Source organism: Phocoena phocoena, chromosome 15 (genome assembly GCF_963924675.1).
Source record: "Phocoena phocoena chromosome 15, mPhoPho1.1, whole genome shotgun sequence".
NCBI lineage: Eukaryota > Metazoa > Chordata > Mammalia > Artiodactyla > Phocoenidae > Phocoena > Phocoena phocoena.
This window is the reverse complement of record NC_089233.1, coordinates 52,353,200-52,381,126: the sequence shown is the minus strand read 5'-3', so window position 1 is coordinate 52,381,126 and position 27,927 is coordinate 52,353,200. Positions and strand designations below refer to the sequence as shown.

Sequence of the window (27,927 nt, the reverse complement as noted above, 5' to 3'; positions counted from 1 at the left end):
TGGTGGAGAGAAGGGGAAAGAACAACACTTTAAAAAATAGAAGAGCTTCAATGACATTTGCAAAATTGCCTTTCTTTCTGATTTGGTTGGAAAAATATTTTTCAGATTCTAGGGAGTTATTGTTCTCACATACTTCATAGAATAATATGCTTCAAGCCAAAAAGGCCCTTCGAGGTGATGTTCAGTGTCCTTTGTACAGATCAGGAAACTGAGACTCAAAGTTAATTGACCTGCACTTCAGTTGTGAATGCAAAGCACAGCTTTAAATGTTAGGCAGACAGAGAGCAGATCAGTGGTGGCCTGGAAATGGGGGATAGGCTACAAAGGGTGACAGAAATAGTCTGTATCTTGACTGTGGTGGGAATACATATGGATTGTCAAAACCCATCTAATGGTGCAGTTAGAATGAATGCATTCTATTAAAGGGAAATTATCCCAAAATAATTAAAAGAAAAAAATGTTAGGCACATCCTAACCAGGACATGACATGACATAACATAACATAACATAACATAACATAACATAACATAACATAACATAACATAACGTAACATAACATAAAGTAGCAGTGAGATAAAAGCTTTTGCAAAGTGTCACAGTTGAAGCCACACTTCTCACCAAACCTGGGGAGAAACGGGATATGTGGCATGTACAAGATTGTGCACTTCAAACAATCATTCCGGGAACCCAAAAAGCTTGGGAGTTGGCAGAATAAAAGAATAGAGAACCCAGCGAGTTACTGAAATGAGGAAACACCTGGTCAGCATCTAGAAGACAGATTCTATTTCTGCTTCCGATTCTATTACTTCCCAGCTTTGTGACCTTGGCTAAGTCACTTCTTCTCCTTGGGAAGGCAGTTTTCTTCTCTCTCAAGTAGTGATCAGAGCACCTGTTCCCACTTTGCTCTTTAAGGGTCAAGTGCAGCATAAGAGCTTTCAAAGTGCTTTGAAAGTTCAAAGTAACCATATACATGTAAGTGATTGCTAAAATTTCCTTCTCTGCATTCATATCAATGAGACCAAGAAGCTGGAAATGACTCCAAATATAAGGCACTAGTGACACTGACAAAATTTCAGGGCCTGGTCAGCTTTTACTGATGTTCATGCAAAATTCTGTGCTGAAATGTTCCCAAAATAGGTCCAGCCTCCGCACTTCTAATACATATTTTAGGTAGATTCTTCTCAATAAAAGACAAAATGGTGAAAAGCAAAAATGTGTTTTGTAAAGAAAGGGCACGTGGAACAAATTTGAAGGTCACAAAGTAGATTTGATATAGACATTTACATTCATGTATCCAATGACATTTTTTGAATATCTGGCATGAGCAAGGCCTGGAAGTATATACAAAGATGAAGAAAACACAGTCAAGGAGAAGGATAAATAAAGCACAGATTCATTGTCATCTGGAAGGATTGATCATATATGTCTAAAAGTAACTTGAGTGCAAAACCATATGTGGAAAATATTATCAGAAAAAGTTTAGTGCAATGGAGTTGGATAAGGGTGTAAACACTTGTTTCTTGGAAGCCTTCATGAGAGAGGTGGTATTTGAAGTGAGCATTGAGGAGTGAGTAGGAATCCCCTGAGAACAAGTAAGGCATCCCAGGTGGATGAATAGATTAAGCCAAGTCATAGAATTGGGAAAATACAAGGCATTTTTGGAATGACATGATGGCTGGTTTGGCTGGGGAAGAGTTTATGTTCAGGGCGTTAGTGTGGGAGGTTAGGCTGAAGAAGAGGAATTGAGGACAGGACCATGGAAGGCTTTATGTGACAGGCTTTCTTGGCTGGAAATGAGAAACAACTGGAGGTTTCTGAGCAGTAGTATGACTTGAAATGTGCCAACGGAAAATGAATTTGGCAACTTTGTTCTGTGTACACTCATGTTGGGAGAGACCACTGCTAGGCAGGCCAATTAGAAAAGAAATGCAAAGATCAAGGGGAGAGAAAATGAGGTTTTGAACTAGTATAGTAGGTAGAGATAGGAAGGTAAGTGTTGCAGGAAAATGGGATGCGAGAGGACGGTCATGTCCCAGGTCTCAGGTGAGACCCTGGGACGGGCCGCCAGGTGAGGGTCCTTGGCTTCGCTCAGGAAAGAATTCAAGAGTGAGCCATAGTAAAGTGAAAGCAGGTTTATTCAGGGAGATACACAATCCATAGATAGAGTGGGGGCCATCTCAGAAGGGGAGAGCAGCCCTGAGGTGTCCGGTAGTTAGTTTTTATGGGCTGGGTAATTTCATAGGCTAATGAGTAGGAGAAATGTTCTAACTATCTTGGAGGAGGGGTGGGGATTTCTAGGAGTTGGGCCACCTTCCACTTTTTTGGCCTCTTATGGTAGGCCTCGGAACTATCATGGCACCTGTGGGTGTGTCATTTAGATGCTAATGTATTACAGTGAGTGTATAGTGAGGCTAAGGTCTACTGAAAGTCAAATCTTCTGCCATCTTGGGCCTAGTAGGTTCTAACCGCTTTTGGTGACATCCTGTTTTTCTTAATGGTTGTGTCATTCTTTTAATGGTTGTGCCCTGCCCACTTCCTTCCTGTCTCATAAGCACAAATACAAGTAACACTGGTATTAAAAATTTGGCTGGACTTTAAAACTTCTTGGTGTGGGAGGTCAATAAGGAGTATCAAAGAAGACGCTCAGATTTCCAGCCAGAAAATCCTTGGAAGAGTGCATTGGGTGAAAGATAGTATATTTATTTTTAAGACATGCTGAGTTAGTGGTGCAAGTGGGACAGCTAAGATTATTGGGTATTTCTTTTATACTGTACACATATACATGTATTATCCTATTTAATCTTCCAGATGGCTTTGCGAGAAGAGTAAGGTCATACGATTTTACAGATAGAGGGATTTAAGCTCAAGAGGTACAGTAACCTGCCTAAGGTGGCAAGATCATCATTCAAAAAGAAATCTAAATATTGTGTCCTTTGTATATCACCACAGCAAAAAATCTAGCAGACAGCTGGATGTGGAATCCACATGGTGGCTTTATTGAGAAAATGCATTTTTCCCTTCCCTGACACAGTACAGAGCACTATAAAATCTATTCAATACATCTGCATAGTTTTACAAACTCTAGAGCATAGAGATGATTTCCTGGTCCAGCGATAATTTCTAATGTATATCAAAGAATCATTCCAGTGAATTTCTCAGTAGTATTTTGCTAACATATGATACATACAAATTAGTTCCTAAACTGTGTTTTGAGAGTACACTGTGATTCAGAATATTCTTATATTGCCAAGAATGCCACTCTGATTCTATACGCAAATCCATACCATACACTAAAGATCTGGGGGGAAGGTAATGTAACACAACCTATGTATCAAAGGTCAGTCACCCCCTAAACAGACCTTGCTACAAAAATAAGTATATTCAGAAAACAGTTGATGAATCTCAGATCTGTGGCTGAAATTAGAAGTTGATGATATTCTAATACACATCGTTACCATTGTTATGTTCTGGCTTCTTATTCAAGTTTGTAGGAAATGACTAGTATCATAAAGCTTCCTAACAAAAATCACATTTCTGTTTTGCAAATAAGAGTTTTTTTATGCCACAGCAAATGAGTTCTTCTTTTGAATTCAGCTGTGCTTTTCTGAATATTATCTGCTGGCAATGGCTTTGCTTTATCTCTACTCCGCTGTTTCCAGATAGCCTATTTTGCTATATGTATCTGAAGGTGTATAATTGCAGCTCCTGGTTGGAAATCAAGGGTTAGCATTAATTAACAGTTACTGGTAAAATGGCCCACTGATAAAACAAATGCATACATTTCTAAAATAATAACTTCAGTTCTTCTCTGAAGAATCTGAAGCGGCAGGCTGTCAATTCACAGAACTTCCTTATTTCCCCAAACTTGTAATAAAGCCAGCTCATTGTTTCTTCAGGCTACTAAGCATCAAGCAATTTGTTCTCTGTGCTCATTCTGTCTACTCTCGCTTTTCTGTTCACTGAAGCCCTACAGCTGACTCCAGGATCATTTTTTTTTAAAATAAACAATTACAGTACCTTTGAATATGGATATTATCAAAAAGGGATCTAATTGTCCATCACAGATATGGACCAGACAGTTATTTCGTATAAAACCTAAGGTTGATTCTAAGGAAATTATTCCTGCATGGGGACACATGTCAAATGCATTATAAAAGCATCGCCTCCTTGCTTTAAATGGTGTCACCTGCTTCCATCCAGTTTTGCGGTCTGAGAATTTAAAAGTCATCCTTTATACTTTGTCCTTCCAACCCATTTCCAAAGCATTCAGTGTTCTGAAGTGTTACTTCTGGAATCCATCCTAGTAAGTCCTAGATGTATTCATTTTTCTCTTTTCCAACTGCCCCTCTCAGTCAGTTGATGTTTCACAGTGGCTTCCTAACTGGTCTCCCCACCATTCACTTGTGCTCCTTTCCAGCATTTTTTCCGCACTATAGTGAAAGTGATATTTTCAGATTAACAAGTACATCAAGTGAACCCCAGGTTGAAACCCCTTCAATAGCTTTCATTGCTCTGAGTACCAAGACCAAAATCCTTATCATGACCTCCAAGGCTCTGTGTGTTCTAGCCCCACTTCTCCAGACCATTTGTTACTATTATCCTCTTCTCTGGGAGGAAGAGATCCCCTCCATCAATACTGCGTCTTCTCTCCCATCTCTTCTCTTGGCTAATTCTTTTCCTTTGTCTTTGTATCTCAAGTGCCACTTCCTCAAAAAGTCTTCCTAACTACCCCCACCCCTGCCTCCAGGATCAATCTATCTATGTATCTATCTATCTATTTATCATCTATCTATCCATCTTTGTATGTACATATTCAATAGGACTGACTCTTTGTACTTCAGAGCCTTTATTTCTTTTTGTAAATGTATATTTATTTGTGTTCACAATCTCCACCAGTAGACTGTAAATTCCATGAGAACATTGGTTATATCTGGCATTGCTTAACTTTATATGTTCAACATCTAATTCAATGTCTGGCACAGGTGATTCTCATAAATATTCGTAGAATAAGTTGAAGTGTTTTGCTGTGCTTTGAATGTTGATCAAGAAGACCTTACCACTGGCAAAAGACTAAATTCCAAAAAATAAAGTACTTTACCACTTCTCAGCAAATGGTTTTCAGTGATGCAGAGAGGAAAAGGAAGACATACTTCTTGAAAATCAAAAGAAATTAAAAGGGATATGAGAAGGTAAATAAAACACATAAAAATGAGAGCCTTCCTTTAGCTACTCTTATCTTATATTTGAAATAAAGTGAAATTGAAGAAGAATGCCAGTGCTTGCTTTTATATATTCTCATATTTTTAAGCCAATTAGTAATTAAAAGCAGTTTAGGATCAGTTTACGACCCATTGGAAGGTCCAGATGGCAAAGGGACATTTGATTTTTTTTAATTTATTTTACTGAAGTATAATTGATTTACAATTTGTGTTAATTTCTGCATATAGCAAAGTGATTCAGTTATACATAGCATTTGATTCTGATTACTAAAATAAGCCCTAGCTCATACATACCCCAAACCTCCCTTCATTCTCTGGGCCATCACAGTGCCTTCAGTATATTCTTAGAGTCAAAGTTTAAACCAGTGCTTTGCTTTTAAGTTTTTTCTATGGTTTCTTGTGCACCTTACATGAAATTCACCACATATAATGAATTAAGAGAACAACTCCACGTAGTTAAGAGGGAGAATCCCAGCTAACAGCTCACTCATATTCTCTCTCTTTTTCTCTCTCTCTCTTTCTCTTTCTCACTCTCTCTCTGAATGATGAAATTTTTACCAGAAGCAGATTAAAAGATACACCAATTTAGATTCTATAACAAAGAATGACAAGTGGGGTAGACAAAGAACAGACATTAACACTTTGCATTAAATAAGGTCTGGGGCTAATTGTCCTCTGTTCCCAAGGTTCTTTCAACTGATTAACAGGAATAACTTGAATTAAGTGTAATATCATAAAATATTAGTGACTGCATTTCACCACAAATCACTCATAAATTCCTCTCTTGCTAAATTAGGGGGTTTTAATTTAGTATAACTGAAGGGTAGGAATTTTACCTTTAGGTTGGCTATAACCAAAACTACGAAAAAAAACCCATATTTTAATATTATTTGTAGTTAATTTGGCACCTGCCTGACCCGATTTAAAGTAAATTTCTTCCTTTGATTACTGGGTAGAGAAGACCTTGAAGTTCTATTCCCCTAACTCAGTCTTTGTTACTTCTCTGAATAGACATCCTTTGGCCCTTGGTGTCCCACTGATACATGCTAGATTTGTAGGGATGTGGTTAGAGTAGAGAGACAGGAGAAGGAAGGATGGAGAGAACAGTCAAGACCTGATAAACTTCTAGGAAACCTTGTCAGCATTTCAATTTCAGCTGCCCTTACAAACAACAGGATGCCTACTAGAATACCATGGATTGGACTTTCCTGGGATTATGCTTACATTTCTGCCTCTGCTTTTTTTTTCTAGATTGAAAAGGTTCATTAGGAAAGAAATGTAAGACCAAGCTTCTCCACCCCCCACCCCCAAAGCACACACACACAATTCCATAGTGAATATTTGCTCTTTGACCAGATATGTGTGGTGGATTAAATTCCAGGCCCAGAGCCAGGTGTCAGAGCCACTACCCACATCACCACCCCCAGGTAGCAGACATTTAACATCTGGTCCTGCATTCCCAGATCCCCATCCAGGTTGTAAGTTTTATAGCTGGAAAAGCATTTTCACGCTGATTTCATAGTGATTATGTGTTAATCACCTTGGGGAGTTATTAAGAATTCAGGATAATCTTGGGTTGGGAAGCAAGGAGCATGTATCCAAAGGACAGCTATTCCTGAGATGCACCCTCATAGATGTGGTAACCCCAGAAAACAGTCCAATTTGCATCCATAACTGCCTTCTACGGAGTGGGGCTGAAGCTTCAGAAGCTGAGTTTTGTTACAAATGCCCAAGTCTGGGCCACAGATAAATCAGATATCAGGACTAGGGTGATTTTATAACCTGTATGCATTTTATAGTTTCTCATGACACACACAGTAATCACGAAATTCAAAAGACACACTCTTTACAAGTGTGAAAAAGGCAATTTCAGGGTTCCTTTTGCTTTTTGTTGTCGTAAGGCAGGATTTAGATACTGTTTCTCATTATTTAGATTTGCTGCTGAAGTTTTAGTGGAATGCCAAAAATGTCAGTTAACGAATGTCAATAAATGATGTCAACACAACTCGAAGTTCAAGGTGGAATAACTTCTTGAAATAAAGCAAGAATTTGATGCCCAGAAATCTTGTTTTGAGAATTCTTTTTTTTTTTTTTTTTTTTTTTTTTTTGTGGTATGTGGGCCTCTCACTGTTGTGGCCTCTCCCGTTGCGGAGCACAGGCTCCAGTCGCACAGGCTCAGCGACCATGACTCATGGGCCTAGCCGGTCCGCAGCATGTGGGAGCTTCTCGGACTGGGGCACGAACCTGTGTCCCCTGCATCGGCCGGCAGACTCTCAACCACTGCGCCACCAGGGAAGCCCCAGATGTCTTGTTTTAAGATCCACAAACTTCTCAGCCCTTGAAGTCTCTTTATTAAAAAAAAAAAAAAAAAAGAAAGAAAGAAAGAAAAAACAGGTCTTCCCTGTTGGTCCAGTGGTTATGACTCCGCGCTCTCACTGAGGGAGACGTGGGTTCAATCCCTGGTTGGGGAACTAGGATCAGTGCAGCAAAAAAAACAGAACAAAACAAAACACCATATTCTTATACATATATAAGTATACTTTTCTCCCATGTGCCTGTTTCTGACATTTGTACACATACACAGTAAAGTGTTGGTTTTGTTTTTTTTTCTAATCTTTTATTCCTGTCTACAATTGTTGATAGCATTTGGAATGTGGAAATGTTTTATAAAACAAAAAATCAAGCAAATGAAGCTAGAGAAAAATAGAAGCCTTAATAAAATCATTTACTAACCCAAAAAACCTATTCTACAACTACATACTCATTAAAATGGCTAAAGTTAAAAAAAAAATACTAATAAGACCAAGTGGTAACAAGAATGTAGAATAACTGAACTCTCAGGCAGTGGGATGTAAAATGGTTCAACTACTTTGGAAAACTTTTTGGTAGTATCTAATGAAGTTCAGTATATACCTACCTACCCTTGACCCAGCAATTCCACTCCTAGGTATTTACCCAAAAGAGATAAAACATATATCCACATACTGATCTGTAAAAAAATGTTCATAGCACCTTTATTCAGAATAACCCCAAAAAGGAAAAAAACCCAAATGGCCATCACCTGGTGAATGAATAAACAAATCGTAGTATACGTATATCCGAATACTACCCAGCTATACATAGGGATGAATTACTGATACAAAATGATTGAATCTGAAAAATATACTTTTCAGTAGAGTTGAAGAGATACAAAAGAGAATATATTTCACAATTTCATTTATATTAAGTTCAGAGATAGGCAAATACTCTATAGTGATAGCATGATTGACTCTGGAGTGCAGGACAGTTGGTTGGAAAAGAGCACGAGGAGAGTTTTCTGGAGAGATGAAATGTTTTATACCTTGGTCTGGGTTATGATTACTTATATGGTCCTCTACAACTGCCAAATTACACTGATCTGTATGCTTAACGTGTGCATTATCTGTATATAAATGACACCTCAATAAAGGGCTGCTGACATTAACTAAAGTGATTGTCCAGCTTCTGAGTTCCTGTTTGACAATATTATGTGCTGTTTTTCTACATTAGCTTGGAGGCCAAATTCAAATTCAGCATATGGCAGGATCTAATTCATGTGAAATTACTGGGATGTGTACTGTTCCATTTAAGGAAACTCTCCAGAATATTGAAACTTCCCCCTTCAAGTGCCAAGCCTTAAAAAAAAAAAAAAAAGAAAGAAAGAAGGAAAAGAAAAAATTAACCAGTTTCATGGCAAAATCTCCTGTGATTGCATTTTTTTTTTCCTTCTTGGTAGTGCCTCATATTGATCATCTCAAGTTGCATTGGCAAAGTTTTTTCCCACATTTTTAATATTCTTCAAAGTAGCTGGACAAGTATTTTCTATACACTAGGACATTTCATACATTAGAAAGATTTTCACCGTGTGGAATGTACCACAATTCCCTTTGCTTGTGTCTTTCTCTAGTCCTATTGCTTGATATTAATGAATATGTAGAATTCTTTGGGACTTGAGAAAAGCAAAATGATTAAACTGGGAGAGAAGAGATGGATGTGATCACAGGGTCAGGTTGAGGGAAGCTAACAGACACCCAAGTGATCAGACACATTAACCCAAATAATTTTTCTTTTTCTTTTTTTTTTTTTTTAAATTGGAGTATAGTTGATTTACAATGTTGTTTTAGTTTCAGGTGTACAGCAAAGTGAATCAGTTATACATATACATACATCCACTCTTTTTTAGATTATTTTCCCATATAGGCCATTACAGAGTAGAGTGCCCTCTGCTATACAGTAGGTCCTTATTAGTTATCTATTTTATATATAGTAGAGTGTATTAGTCAATCCCAATCTTCCAATTTATCCCCCTCCTTACCCACTGATAACCTTAAGTTTGTTTTCTACATCTGTAGCTCTATTTCTGTTTTGTAGATAAGAGCATTTGTACCCTTTTTATAGACTCCAAATATAAGCAATATCATATGATATATATCTTTCTCTGTCTGACTTATTTCACTCGGTATGATGACTTCTAGGTCTATCCATGTTGCTGCAAATGGCATTATTTTGTTCTTTTTTAAGGCTGAGTAATATTCCATTGTATATATGTATCACATCTTCTTTATCCATTCCTCTGTTGATGGACATTTAGGTTGCTTCCATGTCCTGGCTATTGTAAATAGTGCTGCAATGAACACTGGGGGTGCATGTATCTTTTCGAATTATGGTTTTCTCCAGATATATGCCCAGGAGTAGGATTGCTGGATCATAAGGAAGGTTCCCTTTTCTCCACAACCTCTCCAGCATTTATTGTTTGTAGGTGTTTTGTTGTTGCCCGTTCTGACTGGTGTGAGGTGATACCTCATTGTAGTTTTGATTTGCATTTCTCTAATAACTAGTGATGTTAAGCATATTTTCATGTGGTTTTTAGCCATCTCTATGTCTTCTTTGGAGAAATGTCTATTTAGATCTTCTGTCCATTTTTTGATTGGGTTGTTTGTTTTTCTGATATTGATCTGCATGAGCTGTTTGTATATTTTGGAGATTAATCCCTTGTCGGTTGCTTCATTTGCAAATGTTTTCTCCTATTCTGAGAGTTGTCTTTTCATTTTGTTTATGGTTTCCTTTGCTATAAAAAAGCTTTATTTATTCCCAATAAATAAAAAATTTTATTAGGTCCTATTTGTTTATTTTCATTAAAAGACAGTCTCTTGATTAAGTGGTACTAGGAAAACAGGACAGCTACATGTAAAAGAATGAAATTAGAACACTCCCTAACACCGTACACAAAAATAAACTCAAAATGGATTAAAGACCTAAATATAAGGCAGGATACTACAAAACTCTTAGAGGAAAACATAGGCAGAACTCTCTGACATAAATTGCAGCAAGATCTTTAACTCAAAGAATTTTTCAATCCCAACATTAACCTAGATGTTTGGTTACTACCAGACAGATCTTTGATCATGCAACAGTGGGCTGCCCAGCATATCAACAGACATTCATGGCCACTTATTAAATTTCTCTTCATTTAAAAATCATTCCTATGACTCACTGTCTCTTTCATGTAATTTTAGTCAGGTTTATAAATTATTTTAAAAATTCTTTCTGAAAATAATATTTATTTATTAATTTTTGATGGAATAGAGAAAATTGGATCTATCTTTATCGGTAAGAATTTTTAAGTTGTTGGTAACTGATATTTGAGGCAGATATGGAAATTATAGTCTATTCCCCTCGAACTTAAGCAATTTTCTGATGCTTTTGATGAAGCCCTGACAACCAAATAGCTCCTGTAACATTTGTGATGAGAGCACATGCCATATTCTACCCTGACATACACACTGGAGCCAACCTTATCATTAAAGCAGAATGCTTCCACTTGCTTTTTATTTGTCACATTTGAAAGAAATACTTAAGAATTGAGAGAAAGCCAGAGATTTATAGAAAATGCAAATGTATGACTTTTCCAGAGAAGTCTTCAGACCAACCAGGACGGAGAAAGTATGTCTTCAGAAGTACTTAAATCATAAAAGCTACCTCAAATAGCTCAAACCAAGGTCCTACATTGAGTGAGGTGCTGCGTTCCAGGTTGTGGTGGATGGTTTTAGTCTGTGAGTTGGTGCTTCTGGATTATATGATATAAGTGTGGGGAGAAGGGAGAGGAGAGAGGGAATGTGTGTCCAGATTGTGTCAGAACTGCCTCTTTTACTTCAAAGCTCATACCTTTGCTTGACCTGCCTTTTGAATCCCATTCAACTTTATTAAAAATACAGGGTTATGAGTGTGACGTTTGGTGGTCAAGTCGGCAAAAATAGCAGATTGGGAAATCCAAGGGTCCATCCCTCCACAGAAACACCAATAAAACTAGCAAAAAACTGTCATAATCAACTCTATGAGAACTCTGGAAAATAGCCAAAGGTTTAAAGGAACCAAGCCAGGGACTTCCCTGGTGGTCCAGTGGCTGAGACTCCATGCTCCTCATGCAGGGAGTCTGGGTTCGATCCCTGGTCGGGAAACTAGATCCCACATGCCGCAACTAAAGATCCCACGTGCTGCAACTAAGACCCAACACAGCTAAATAAATAAATATTAAAAATAAATAAAGGAAATAAGGAAACGAGCAAAAGGTGACTCAAGGAAAAGGCCCCTTAAACACTATAAGGGAGGTTTGTGGCATTCTGCCTTAGGCTTGTCACACATCTCTCCTCAGCATGGTGGTGGTGTAGATGGCAGTCCATGTTCTCAATATGGGTTCCTGGTTCTAGAGGGAACAGAGTGAATCTTGTTATCAAGGAATTGTGCTTGTCTGTTTTGATATCCGGGGGTTCCCTGAAGGAATGACACAAGGTGTTTGCTTTTTTTTTTTTTGCTTAATTTGAGGTTCTCTCAGGACAGAAAACAAGTTATGCAGAGGGCATTCTTCAAAAACATTGAAAGGCAAATGAACAAGCTGCTCCCACCAGGGACAAAAGATTACAGTTGGGTCAAACAATAGTCATGCCTAAAGCCTAAGAGGCAAATCTGCAGAGGGAGTTACTTTGAGGAATAATTGTTTTGAAAATACCCCAATATAACAAGGAATCTAAAAAGCCATGCAGATTCCCAGAGTAGGGTGTACGCTTAGAAAGGATTCGAGGAGACTTTCACCTCCAACTAATCTTTAGGCTCCATGCCAGCAGAAAGTCACAGCTAAGATAGAGCTGTAAACATTGAAAGAATGTCTCAAAGGACTTGAATAGAAATTTCTCCAAAGAAGATATACAAGTGGCCAAAAAGTACATAAAAAGATCTTCAACATCACTAATCAAAATCACAATGAGGTACCACTTCACACCCATAAGAATGAGTACTCTACCAAACAGAAACAGAAAATAACAAGTGTTAGTAAAGATGTGGAGAAATGCAAACACTTGCACATTGCTGGTGAGAATGTAAAATGTTGCAGGCACTGTAGAAAATAGTAGAGCAGTTTCTGGAAAAGGTGAACATAGAATTACCATATGATCCAGCAATTCAGCTCCTGGTATATATCTCAAAATGTTGAAAGCAGGGATTGAAACAGATATTTGTACACTCATGTTTATAGCAGTAAATATCTGTTCCAATCAAAAGGTGGAAGTAACCCAAGTATCCACTGATGGATGAATGGATAAATAAAATGTGATGTGTAAACACAATGGAATATTATTCAACCATAAAAAGGAAGGAAATTTTGACATGCTACAACATGGATCATTATGCTAAGTGAAATAAGCCAGACACAATTTGTGTGATTTCACTTACATGAGGCAGCTAGAGTAGTCAAGTTCATAGAGGCAAAAAGTAGAGTGACGGTTTCTATGAGCTGGTGGGAAGGAGAATGAGGAGTTATTGTTTAATGAGTACAGCGTTTCAGTTTGGGAAAATAAAAAAGTTCTAGAGATGTTGATAATGATGACAGCACAACACAATATGAGTTCACTTAATGCCCCTGAATTATTATGTATACTTAAAAATGGTTAAAATGGGGGCTTCCCTGGTGGCACAGTGGTTGAGAATCTGCCTGCCAATGCAGGGGACACGGGTCCGAGCCCTGGTCTGGGAAGGTCCCACATGCCATGGAGCAACTAAGCCTGTGCGCCACAACTACTGAGCCTGTGCTCTAGAGCCTGCGAGCCACAACTACTGAGCCCGCAAGCCACAGCTACTGAGCCTGCGTGTCTGGAGTCTGTGCTCCACAACAAGAGAGGCCACGACAGTGAGAGGCCCGCGCACCGTGATGAGGTGTGGCCCCTGCTTGCTGCAAGTAAAGAAAGCCCTTGCACAGAAACGAAGACCCAACACAGCCAAAAATAAATAAATAAATAAATAAATAAATAAATTTATTTTAAAAAAATGGTTAAAATGGGAAATTTTATATGTATATTTTGCCACAATAAAAATAGTTTATAAAATTCACTAAACAAAGAAACAACCCCAACCCATAGCAAGCAGCAACAACAAACCCTGAGGAGAGGAAAGAATCTGATTTCCAGAGTCATCACATAATAATATTCAAAGTGTCTACTTTTCAACAAAGAATTATGAAGCATGCAAAGAAACAAGAAAGTATGGCTCATTCACAGGAAGAAAAAGAAAAAGAAATTAACTGAAAGTCTTCCTGAGGAAGAACAGACATTGAACTTACTAGACAAAGACTTTAAATCAACTCTTAAATATGTTCAAAAATTATAAAAGAAACCATGGTCAAAAAAGAACTAATCTAACTAATCATATACTTTTCCCATCCAATCTTTGGCCATATGTGTATATTTTATCCAGATCATACATGTGCAATTTGAAACTCTACAAGAAAATATTTAAGCCACAGAATGATCTTTCCTTGTTCATTGAGGAAAGATAATAAGAATAAACTCTCATATCAGCAGGATGATTTGGATTTTTCACTAGAAAGAACTTCTTGGTCAGTAGAGTTAAACTGTTCAAGAGGTGAATGTGTTGATTAATCAAGTTATAGAAGACATGAACAGGGTCCTGTCTAAGAGGTCGGGTGATGGAGAAATGGCCATGGAGAGACGACCTGGGATTTGTCAAGGATGGTTCCAGGTAGAGTGCTGAACACTACTGGTAGAAATTATTTGCCTATTCATACATCTTTCGCTTAGATGTCCTTCTGTGTATACTTTACCATCTTATTGTAGTTTATGGATATAGCTTCTAGCCTAAAGGAATGAAAATAGATTTACTTTTCCCATTGTACAATTTGGTATTTATAACTTAGAACATAATATGATTATGACTCATGTAAATAAGATTTGCAGTTCGAGCACAGGGATGATGTGTAATTCTAGGGCCCTCATTCTTAGTCTGTGCTTCTAAGACAGTTGGGACATGAGCAGCTTGAAAACACTTCTCTTAGTTAGTTCAAGTGGATGCCAAGCCCCAAAAAGCATTGGAGACTTGAAATCTAATGGGTTTGACATTTCAGGTAGATGTCCAAAACCACTTTCTATTCTGTCTAGATGTCACATTGAAATAACTGCTATGGTTTAATTCTATGAATAAAAGTAATACAATGAAATATTACTCAGCCATAAAAAGGAATGAAATTGGGTCATTTGTAGAGATGTAGAAGGACCTAGAGACTGTCATACAGAGTGAAGTAAGTCAGAAAGAGAAAAACAAATATATTAGCACATATATGTGGAATTTAGAAAAATGGTACAGATGAACCAGTTTGCAAGGCAGAAATAGAGATACACATGTAGAGAACAAATGTATGGACACCAAGGGGGGAAAGCAGGATGGGTGGTGGTGGGATGAATTGGGAGATTGGGATTGACATATATATATATATACTAATATGTATAAAATAGATAACTAATAAAAAAAAAGTAAAGTTTTTTGTTTAATTTTTTTCCGTCCTCGTTACCTTTCCTCATTTGTGTCCAGTAAATTTGCTTCAACGCCTCAGTTTGCACGAGGATTAACTTTCATTAAGATGCAATTAGAGAGTGTGGTTTATAGAATAAATCTGCTTTATACCCTAACCACATAGACATCAAGATCATCAGTGCAATTGATTAGAAATCCTTTAAAGAAAGTCAAGTCTACAGTTAATAGAATTTTTTGGTATAAAACTAAGAACATTCACTACAATCAACATATATGAACTAATAAATCTGGCCCCCCTCACCCCATCACCTGAAATTATAGAGCTAGGTCAGTTTGATATTCTTGCAGCAAGTAATTCTCCCTGGCATGAGATGAAACAAAGTCTGCTTAAGCGTGCTTTCCATTTTCCTTTTAGCAGATCTTCCCCTGGGTGAAGAAAGATGGAGGGGAGGGAGAGGTCTTTGCTCAGTTCGCCCTTGGCCTGTTTAACCACACTGCGTCATAGCTGAGTACGGGAAGGCTGCCTGCATGGGAAGCATAAATTAACACCCACATCCTACTCACATCTTGAGCCTTGTCTCTTTACAGCAGTGGTGCTCAACCATGACTGTTGGTTGGAATCACCTTGGGTGCCTTAAAAATTCTAATGTCCAGCCCCACTCCAAGATTTTGATGTGCTTGGGCTGGGGTGAAATCCAGCGACTAGGAATCTGAAAAGCTGTTCAGTGATCTAAAGGTATGGTCACGTTTGAGAGCAGCTGCTTTATAGGTAGCAGTGCTTTACCTAAAACAGGTAAAGCAAGGGTGTGCCTGAGACTTTGGGAAAGGAAAGGCGCTTGTCTCAATAAGAGCCGAAAAGCAGACTAAGTGTCCTCTGCTCATCGAAATATTTTTCCCTCTTGCTGCACATTTAAGTAGAAACCGTGCCAGAGCAATCTCATTTTCTCTGGCCGCACTAGTTTTATGAAGCCAACCAGTCTAACAGAATGGTATGCAGTCTTTTTGCCAAACAGTACACCAACTCCTCTATGGACAGGAAATCGCTCTTCAAAAAAAATGGGTGGCATTTTTAATAAGTGTAACCCCAGTTTAAATATAACCAACTGAAAGTCTAAGCAATTAGGCAACATGGCTTCACATGGGGGTAATCTTAACATTAGTAAAACCTGAAATGAAGTTATTTCTAGAATATTGCTAATCTCAAATGTTACCTTTGGTAACATTTTTGGTGGTACGCTATTTTTACTAACTAGAATAAACTCTAAACCAGGAAAAGTACATCATTGAGGCCAATCTGTGGACCATTAATGGCATTACCTCTCCCTCTTGCATGAAACTGCACCTTCCTGGTGGCTTATAGTGTAGACTTATGAGACTGAGACCAAAAAAAAAAAAAAGAGTGTACATATTATGCTTCATCAAAGGGCAAGAAAGTAGCCAATTTGTAAATAATTACCAATTGGAACAACCCTTCTGTGAATTGGCAAATGAAACTTGCATTCACACAATGGATTGAAAAGTTTTGCTTAAGAATTGGAAAGCAAGTAATTGATTTTCTTAAAATGGTGTAGGGGGAGTAGAATAGCTTTATGGATGGAAAAAAACAAATCAAGTTAAAAGGTCTCATTTGAAAAATAATTTAGCTTCCATCTACAAGGGGTCTGGCCTTAGCTAGAGCAGGAGGAATAAAAGCCCCATCATTTCCCTCCTGCCAACCTTCAGTCTCCTGTGGGAGTTCTCATTGTCCAAACTCAAAGGGAAGCTGGAGGGTGAAGGCTGGTGGGTACACTTCATTAAGGTCTGTCCCCTGGGGCCCAGAACTGGGTGAGGAAGGCTGGAAAGTGGGTCTGAATGGGCACACAGAAAATATACAGTGTAGTGGCTCAACCAATAGTCTTTCTCTCCTCCTTCAGTAACATTCACGGTGGCACTGTAATCAGCTAAAAGTCTAGGTTTGGTCATATGACTACTTTCTGAGCAATGTGATATAAGCAAAATCCTAAGGTAGAATTTTAAGGAAGGTTTTCTCCAAGAGAGTAAAGACACCTGGGGTTTGCAGTTTATCCACCCTCCCCTTTCTGCTTCCTGATGCCTTATACTACAGAGGTGAAGATTGAAGCTGCAACTGCCATTTTGGACCAGGAAGCAACCTTGCAGTTGGAAGTCATTGCTAAGGATGATAGAGCAGAAATTTACAAGGGGCTTGGGTCTCTAGTGAATGAAGCCACTGCACCAGACCTGTATCCCAACTTTGGGTTTGTTCCATAAGATGGGAAATTAATTCTTATATATTAAAAAGAATCCTCAATGGCTCAAAAGTTTCATCTCATTATTTATTTGTTATCAATTATATAATTAAAGTATGATACAGATATTTTAAAATCATTCCTTTTTAATTTTTAAAGTTAGTTTTGGGAAGGGTAAGCTGGGACAAAGTGACAGAGAGGCATGGACATATATACACTACCAAATGTAAGGTAGATAGCTAATGGGAAGCAGCCGCATAGCACAGGGAGATCAGCTCGGTGCTTAATGACCGACTGGAGGGGTGGGATAGGGAGGGTGGGAAGGAGGGAGACGCAAGAGGGAAGAGATATGGGAACATATGTATATGTATAACTGATTCACTTTGTTATAAAGCAGAAACTAACACACCATTGTAAAGCAATTATACTTCAATATGTAAATAAATAAGTTAGTTTTAAGCCCCCAACCTGTTTGTAATTTTACATAATATATTTGACTGCCTTACAGTAGCCACTGTCTGCTTGTGAGCTATATTCATTTGAAATGAAGTTTGTGCCTCATTAATAGATGGAGACATCATTAAGTATAAAGAATGTCTATTTAATGTATCAAGTGAATATGCGAACAAAGCACCCCAACTTATATTGGTTTTTTCAGTCTATGAACCAAGTGCATACTTCATCAAAAAGTTGCTTTTTTTCTAATAAACACGACAACAAATATCCCAGCACCTTCAAAGTCAAACAGGGCTGAGAAATGATGCAATGATGTGTGATTTATCCTTGGAAATGTGAAAAACAACATTTCTTCAGAATCATGTGAGTATGAGTGAGATCATGATCATTATTTAAATATCACCAAATAAACATAACATTTCCATTGGACACCTTTTAAGCAGTTGGAGTTTCCATAGAATATATTTTAGCTTTGTTTTGCTTGCTTGATAATCATAACACTAAATTTAATAAATAGTTATTACTGAATTTCTTGGGAATGTTCCCAATGATGTGCACAATTGGCTGTGACACATGACTATTTATCTATAGTACTTAAGGGTACTGAAGCCTGTTTTAGATTTTCTGGACCTCAGTTACCTAGCTTGAACTATCTTGAGAGTTAATTCACTTCTTTTTTTTTTTAATTTTTACTGGAGTGTAGTTGATTTACAATGTGTTAGTTTCTGCTGTACAGCAAAGTGGATTGATCAGACTACATCTGGTTTTTCACAATGAATGTACTATTGGTATTCGGAGCCATTATGTAATATGGACCTCAAAATTTTTCTTATAAACACTGGAAAGGAGTAGCCCTCTCACCCAGCTAAAGTGCTAGGGGTTTCCAGGGTAGAGTTTTGATTTGTGTGTTCTTAACCTTGAGCTCCAGGTAGGATGGGCCAAATCTGGGGTCAAGTATTAGAGTTTGGGAAAAGTATTGCAATTACCATGAAATTAGGACTGCTAAAACAGTGACCCTGGGCTTCCCTGGTGGCGCAGTGGTTGAGAGTCCGCCTGCCGATGCAGGGGACGTGGGTTCGTGCCCCGGTCCGGGAGGATCCCACATGCTACGGAGCGGCTGGGCCCGTGAGCCATGGCCGCTGGGCCTGTGCGTCCGGAGCCTGTGCTCCACAACGGGCGAGGCCACAACAGTGAGAGGCCCGCGTACCGCAAAAAAAAAAAAAAAAAACCAGTGACCCTGACAGTGGTCTGTGGTGATTTCATTAGGTCTCCCTCCCCCTTTCTCTTGAACCCTTTCACTCAATTACATTAACAGCTTTTAGCCTAAATTATCCAGATGCCTCAATCTTCACACTTCATTTTGCCCTTGTAGGACAGCCTGAGTCCTGAGTTCATGACGTTCATAGATGGAATATTCTACAATAACATCAAGATCTTGATGGAAGATCTCTCTAAATTGTGATGGCAAAAATCTTCCTTCCGAATTACAGATATTTTGAGTGAACATCATGATGCCCATAAACCTGTAACTTCATTGGTATAAACCAAAAACTATTTTATGGTACTTCATTTAAAATAGGTTAAGCAATAATCATTATTAGTAGGTGGTACCCGCTTCTATTTTGCTTAAAAGCAACGAATGTTGAAATGCCCATTGAAGTTGTTAAAATTTCTTTAAAGATATTATTTAGAAGTTGTGACTTAGCAATCAAAGCTGTGGCTTTGAAGTAAATTTATACTTTAAAGGGAATTTATGATCAGTTGAGTTTCAGATCTCATGCTCAAATATCTAAAGAAGTTAGAAGTTCTAAAATGCAGTGTTTGGAAAGGACATGCATGTATAGTTGTGATATTGTCTTAGCAACAAACTTTCTTTTAAAAGAAGAATTTCTTTTTACGTTATCAATCCTTAGAACAGAAGGTCATATATACTTGGAAAACAGGCTCTTCATGAAATCTGTAAAACACCATCTAAACTCCAAGTGAACCTCAAACAGCCCAAACCAAATATATGCTAGAGAAAGTGTATTGTGGTTGTTGGAAAACTTTAAAATATGAAAAGTTCCCATTACTCTTGGTATTTTACCTCTGAGAATTTTCTAGCCAACGTTCTATTTGAACTGAGGTCAACAATCAGTTACTGTTTGGGCTTTTCTTACAGAATAAATTTAATGAAAGGGCCTAGTTATTGCAACAGATGCTGCCTTCATTTCAAAAGATTTCCTTATAGCATGATGATTAAGGCCTAGGGAGAAATACATTTTTACTTATCAAAAGCTCTAAAAAGTCCCCTAGAGAAAAAAACTGAGTCCCGAAGCCATGATGTAATGAATAAATACTCCTTTTAGCTTAAAAATCATAACAAATCATTAGTTATTTTTGCTTCTTTTTCTTGAATGTGCTTTTAGAATTTTAAAAGACTGGTGTACATTGTACAGAGTACTTCTGTCTGTCTCTAAAGAAAAGTGAACTGCTTTATTTTGAATTTTGTGGTTCTTTTTTTTTTTTTTTTACATAGAGTAGGGAAGATTTCAAATTCTTAATAAAGATTTTTTAAAGCCTAAGTAAGTCATTATACTATAGTAAATCTCATATGATATGTGTCTTAAGACACATTCCCTAGAGAGAAAGCCTGAGAGAAGGTTTTGGGTACAGAATTTATTTGGAAGGTGATGTCAATAAGCACCAATGTAGGAGTGAGGACTGACACAGGGAAGGGAAGGCAGCCAACGTAATGTGAGTCATCAAGCAGATTTCCACTATGGACAACTGGAACTTAATCCCACTGGGGTGCTCTGAGTGAGAATGTAAAAACCTGACCTTACTGTTATCCACATGAGGGAAAGGGAGCTGGGGTATTTATACACCAATTCCCATCAGTCTTTGAATGATGGATGCTTTTGGTTTGTGAGGGAGGGCATTTGACTCAGCCACTTTCTGCTCATCCCATACTTCGGCCTAGTGGGCACCAGCAACAAAGCTTTTTTTTTTTTTTAACATCTTTATTGGAGTATAATTGCTTTACAATGGTGTGTTAGTTTCTGCTTTATGACAAAGTCAATCAGCCATACATATACATATATCCCCATATATCCTCCCTCTTGCATCTCCCTCTCACTCTCCCTATCCCATCCCTCTAGGTGGTCACAAAGCACCGAGCTAATCTCCCTGAGAAAAGAACTTCAACTGTTTTCTGTGAAAGTCATTGGTCTTAGTACATGGAAGTGATGAGGACCCAGAAGATATTGCTAGGACACTGACAGCATCTGCCACAATGAGTCTGAAAAGTTGACTATAAATTCCAACTACAAAGTGACAAATGTTTCCCAGAAGAATAAATATCAATACATATCAGAAATTATCCAAACACCAGATAATCAGAGAAGATGCAAATTAAAACATACGAGAAATCAATTATTAGGTGCATCTAAATTTTTGTAAAAAGTAAGTTTGTTATAAAGTCTAATACAGGCAGGATACTGATGATATTAAAATATTTAAATCATTTAAAAAAGCACTATGGCATTGTATTTCAAGAAGTAAAGCAATTTCCATACATTTTAACCTAATAATTGTATTTCTGGGAAATAAGCATTAAAGAAATTAATCAAAGCATGAGAAAAGTGATAATACCCTATGTGTCTGAAAAATGGACAAATGGTTAAGTTATAGTATATGCAATCAATGGATATTTATATATCAAACAAGATTATGGTTGTGAAGATAAGTATTAGCATGAAAATAAATGCTTACACTGTAACAATAAGGAGAAAAAATAATACACAAAAGTATACATGCATTCTGGTTACAACCATCTTATCTTTTAACAGCATTAAAATTTCCTGGAAGAAAATACCCCCAAAATGTTAACAGTAATTAGAATTTAGTGCCAATGTCAAGTACAATGTTTTATACACAAATAACAGAAAATCCAGCTAATACTGGCTTGAGCAATGAAAGAAATTATTGCCTTGTGTAACTGGAAATCCCAGTGGTCAGGCTTCAGGTTTGATCTAGCAGGTCAATCAGGTCATTGAGTTCAGTTGCTTACTTTCTCTTCACTCTGCCTTCTGGAATGTCTGCTTCATATGCAGGCAGGCTCTTCTCTTGGTTGTCATTTTGACACCAGCAGAAAATAGAACTAGGTGCTGCCTTGGTTACACTGAGACTCAGAATAAGGCTTCTCTTCCTCAAATATTGAACAAAATCACAAAGTTCTGGGTTATATGCCCATCACTGAATCAAAAAAATATGGCCAGATGGTGAGATTGGCTTTAAGCCAATTAGGGCACCCCTCTACAACTGTGATTGGGTCAATTCTACTCTAAATCCATGGCTGCTTCACAATGAGCATAAGTGCTGAGGAAGCAATGCCAATATCTACTACCGTATGTAAATATACATGTATATATGTGTTTATACATGTGGGTACATATATGCACGATATAGACATACATACACACCCATCTCCAGAAGAAGCACAACTGCACTACCAAGCTGATTCATTTGTTCATTTATTCATTCAGTAGGCATGTATTTACTAAGTACCTGTCTTGTTCCAGATACTATTCTAGGCACTGCAGGCACAACATTAAATGAGAAAAGGAAGGTCCCTTATCTCATGGAGCTGAAATCTCTGTGGGAGAAAACCAACAATAAACAAATAAATGAATAAACAAGAAAAATGACGTGAAGGAATTAAAGCAAGATGCCTGTTGGAGTAACAAGATGGAGATATATATATATATATATATATATATATATATATATATTTGGTGTGGTTGGTTAAAGGACTCATTTTTATTTTATTTAATTTTTTTAACATCTTTATTGGAGGATAATTGCTTTACAATGGTGTGTTAGTTTCTGCTTTATAACAAAGTGAATCAGCTATACATATACACATATCCCCATATCTCCTTCCTCTTGCATCTCCTTCCCACCTTCCCTATCCCACCCCTCTAGGTGGTCACAAAGCAATGAGCTGATCTCCCTGTGCTATGTGGCTGCTTTGAAGAGGAAACATTTAAGCTAAGATCTGTATGAAAAAAGAGCTTCCCAGGCAAAGATCAGCGTGTAGAGCACATCAAGAAGGTCCATTAGCGTAAGAGGCCTAAAAGTGCAAGGAATCCTGAGATTCTGGAGAAACCACAAGAAGCTCTGTGAGGCAGAGATACAGGGTATGAAAAAGAGTGTGGGCTGAGTAGAGTTTGGAGCAGTACGTAGATACCAGGTTATGTAGAACTTTGGAAACCATAGTAGAAATCTGAGTTTCATGCAAAGAATAATGAGACACATTAGAGCATATTTAGCAGGGAAGAGCAAATCTCTTTGTACATCTTTAAAAGGTCTCTTTAAAAGATCTCTTTTGAACCTACTACAGATTTTATATATTTTTTCTAAATATTTGGACATTAGAACTGTTTCTAAATATATTTTTCCTAGTTTAAAACAATATATGTATGGATGTTTATGTATACATCTGTTTTACAAAGTGGTTGTACCAATTTACACTTCCACCAATAAAGAAAAGAGCTCCCAATTATTCACATCCTCATTCATGAGTGTTAGACTCTGGCCATGTGATCCTTCTGACCCCTCTGTAAAAAGATCAAGTTCTCAGTGGTTTCACTTTGATCTCTGCTAATCAAGCCTTACTCTAAGCTCCCAAAGGCATAATGAGTTTTTTTTTGTTTTTAAATTTTCATTTGTTGTTTCTGTCTGAGCAGAACTCTAGAGTATCAATTGGTGATTACAGCAATAGTTTCTGTAGTGACTTTCAGAACAAGATCAAATGTAAACAAAACAAAAATCCAAGAATTCCATTCCTCTTTAAGCCTGTTATTTCAGGATAATTGAGCACTTACATTTTTCAGTCTGTAGTTGATGAACATCATTTCATGGGCAAAAGAGGAGTGAGATAAATGTGGATCTTTTTAGAATTTCCTCTAAGACTTTGTTTTTAAAGTCTGATTCATGTTTGAAGCATAGAGATTCAATCTCAAAAGTTCATAGCAATCAGTGTACACAGCAAATGAGAAGGAATCAAGAGGCAAAGAGCAATCTTATTTAAAATGATAAGGTTAAGAGTAGGGAATCTTCAGCTCACACAATGTTAGAGTCTTTAGAAAACAGAATTAATAAATATTTATGATTCTTAATTATTTTCTACCACAAAACACTTAAAGGTGGAAAGTATCTTAGTCTGATCCTGGTCCTAAGTCAAGGATTTGAATGGAAATAGTTTATTTTGAAGGAGTTTCCAGGAAATAGTGGTGGAGGTATGGGGGAAGTGAGACAGGGGAGGAATGTAGTCATATAGGATGTTATCAAGCTAGTTACCACTGTGGGCAACCAGAGTCAATCCCACTGGAAACTGGGAGACAGGATCGAATACAATCCTCAGGTTTTCCCACCTGAGATGCAAGGGAGCTGGGGTATTTATCCACCAACTTCCTTTAGTCATTGGTTGAAGGTTGTTTCCAGGGGATATTAATTCTGCGGCACTTCCAGCCTGCTAGACACTAAGCAGTCACTGGCCACAGGAAAATCACTCCACTCTAAAAGATACAAAGGCTGGCAGTTGAAAGTTCAAGTCCAAATGCAATAAAATGGTAAAGGGGAACCTCAGAGGGGCACCAACATAGGCCTGGTGGGAGGAGACACAACGGTAATTAAAACAAAGCTCCTCTAGTACTTGTTTCGAATACTATTCCAAACAGACCCTCCACAACCCCACTGGAAATCAGCCATTGTGTCTAACCCAATGACTGCTATATGAGGACACAGAGGCTCAGTGACATTTAGGGACTTGCTCCAAGATGCACAGATGTAACCGAGAAATCAGACATCATGATGTTTATTCTATGAGTCTGATGAACATCAGTAAATTGTGCGTCTTCAAATATTTAGAGAGGAAGAAAATAGCTGTCTTGGACTTTCAAGTGAAGCATTTCAAAGTGGGGACTGTCTAACTTATCCTTTCTTCCAACCAGAGCCAGAAGCAGACACGGAGACTAGAGTAGACAGCATCAGGACCCCAACAGGAGTCTTCGTCTTGCCATGGAGGCTGACTATTGTGCCCGTAGAATATGTCTGTGGGTAGATAGATTCCATGTGACTCCCATGTTTTCTTTCTTGACTCAGACATAAATTTAGCAAAGGGAAGTCATGAGAAGTGAGGAGACTAATCCTTTTGTCCTTTGAACTAGACCTGGGCCAAGTAGTGACCCCACCTTAGCACTTCATCAGGAGATAAGTTCTCCTGCTTTGGGGCTTTAGTCATCCCTTTGGTGAACAGATTTGATTCACCATTAGTGGGGAAACTCTTGGCTGTTTCTCAGCTCACTCAAGAGTGCTAGCAGAGGGGGTTCATATTCATCTGACTTGTTTATAAAGTAAGGCTGGATTTCAGGTAGAATTCTGACCTGTAATCATCTTGATTTGATTTGCCTTTGGCTCAACATAAGAGTTGATATCCACCCCACCTTCAGAAATTGTGGTCCCTGCCACATGTTTTATCCCTTTATTTTATACCAATAACAAGCTTAGAGACGTACATCAATCACCACTTGAAACTGGTTGATCAAATTGAGTAGGAAACAAACCTTCCTGCTCCATGAAGGACACCCATACTTCAACATTTGCATATTCAATAAGTCATAAATAGACTAGACTAATTTATATAATACAATAAAAATATTATCCCAGTTAAAATCATATATGCTCTCACATATTCAGGGGCAGTATGCTTTTTGAAAAAATTGTTTAGGAAATATAATTTCTTTAATTTTATAAATTACTTCACAACTGATCAAATTAATATTTGAAAAACATCTGACAGTTGGTGGGCATTTCTACCTAATTTTCATTAAAGGCAAGTAGTTGAGCCTGTCCTCCTGAAACACTTAAACTGATTTCATATCTTAATTTTTTAAAAATGCAGTTTAGGATTTCAGAGACTGTGCTAGGCTGTGAAAGGCATTCCTGTGAGCCCATCTTCAGTCTGGGATGAAAAAAGTGTAAAGCAATAAATAAGAGACCAAGGAGAATAAAAGAACTCTCTCTGACTAGATATTCTTAATTCTAAATAGAGTTTAACAGGAAATGACACAGCACTGACATACTTTTAAACAGTATTTTCAGACAATAATTTAAATTTATGATTTTCCAATTTTTCATATAAGTATTATACATATATATGTACTTTCACATAAGTGCATATATGTATATGCATACATACATAAAAGTACATATATATGTATATATGTGTACACATGCTTAAATAATGGAAGCTCATTTTAGAAGTATTTGAGGAACATGAATCTGTAAGGATCAGAAAATAATTCATTACTCATTTTTCTTAGTAGTATTTTTAAGCATTCATTCATTTTTCACTTTAGCTGAACTAAAATTGAATGTGGGATTGTGTTTCCTGCCATTTTTTGTTTTAAATTTTTAAGTGGTAGTCATTAATGAACTACATAATATTCTATATATTCCCTAAATTTCTCAGATTTTAAAACCTATGAGTGATGGTGAGTGAGACCTGTAGCTGAGATGAGGAGCAAACAGAGATCACTGTAGGAAGCAAAGACGTAATATTGCAGAACTGACCTTAATTCTTTAAGGCCAGGTCTTAGAAAGGGAGTAAAGAACCCCAACAGAGGAACAGAGGGTAAAGGAATGAAGGGCAATAATGAATGCTGTTAAGGAAACAGTCAAATCATGTATTATCTGTAGATGTATCACAGATAAATATTTTTAAGTCTTGAAAGCAACCACATTCAGTCATAAGATAGTTTCACATATTCTTTGATGACCTTCTAATATAAGCAATCTTATACCGGCAAAAGAAAACAATAATTAAGAATTCTCTCACAATATGGTGTCCTAGTTTAGTATCTAAGGAGTCTGATGAGAACTGACATTAAAAAAAAAAAAAACCTTTAAAAATTTAAAAGGCTAAACATAAATGCATATACAACAAACCATGCTAATTCTCTTCTCTTAGCTAATTTATAGGTTATCAATTACTTTTGGCTTTTTTTCCCTCTTGTTTTCCTTGTTTGATTTTGTGTTCAAAGTTAAAATGCCAAGGAGCTCATTACTGCTTACTGTGTTTGGTTGTCCTGTGAAAACCACTTGTGCTTTTATATACACCATATTCTCATTACAACTGAGTCCATGCAATGTGGGCTGTGGGGCCTCTGCCTTTGTGAACATGTCCTAAAAAATTGCTCCAGCAACTAGTAAATCTGACCCTTTAGGCCATAGAGAGCTCTTTCATCTCTGTATTCTAATAAAAGTTACTAACAAGTAACTATAATATTAACTGTTGTAAGCCTTTGTAATTTACTTTTGGTGTACTCATTTCTTTGTCTTCACTGATGAATAGCTTAGTTAGGGCAAGGACAATGCAAACATTGTGCTTCTGTGTGTTTTCCAGACACCAGTCCAGTGCTTGGTATATATTATATCTGCCATTAATATTTTTGCTGAATGAACCAACTTTGGATGGACATGAGACAGTCACTTCTGTAGAATACATTCTTGTCTCCAGGGTGAATAAAGCCATACTTTCAGTGTGTGAAGGTTATAGATGATCAGAACTGAACAGTCTTTGATCTGTTGAAGCACAGTGAGTGAAGGGAACAAAGATATTGACCCATAAAAATTAATGAATAAGAAATAACCTTTCCTAAATAAGAAATGGAATACAAAGGATCTGTTGATCGGTCACAAGGACGATAATTGGAAGTTATGATGGAGAACATATCTAAGTTATTTGTAAGAGAAGTCAATATGTTACAGATAGAAAGTTCTATGCAAAGATTGTTCCAACCATTATTGTTTAAAGGACTATCCAGAGTGTAGAAATTAGATTAAATTCTTTTTGGGAAACAGCCCTTCCTGTTCCTCAGTTATTTCTCTTGTTTTTTTTTAAACATTACACTTTTCTTCTTTGTTCATTACCACTCAGGGTCAGGGTCATCAAACAAGAAATCAACCATGACCTGGATTCCTGAGAAATAAATCACACTGTTTCATATCTTCCAGTGTAACTTGAAGCAATGATTCAAAGTCTTCTTTAAGCCTCTCATATATAAGCACAAGTGAGTAGATCAATAATAAGATGGATAATCATATACAAACCTGAGGATATTTCCTGT

At 37.4% G+C, this 27,927-nt stretch overlaps 1 protein-coding gene across 2 annotated transcripts in view; it reads left to right on the top strand.

Moving 5' to 3' along the window:
• The window catches only part of PLCB1 (phospholipase C beta 1), a 686,080-nt gene that overhangs the window by 393,445 nt on the left and 264,708 nt on the right, over nt 1-27,927 (top strand). The window lies entirely within an intron of this gene.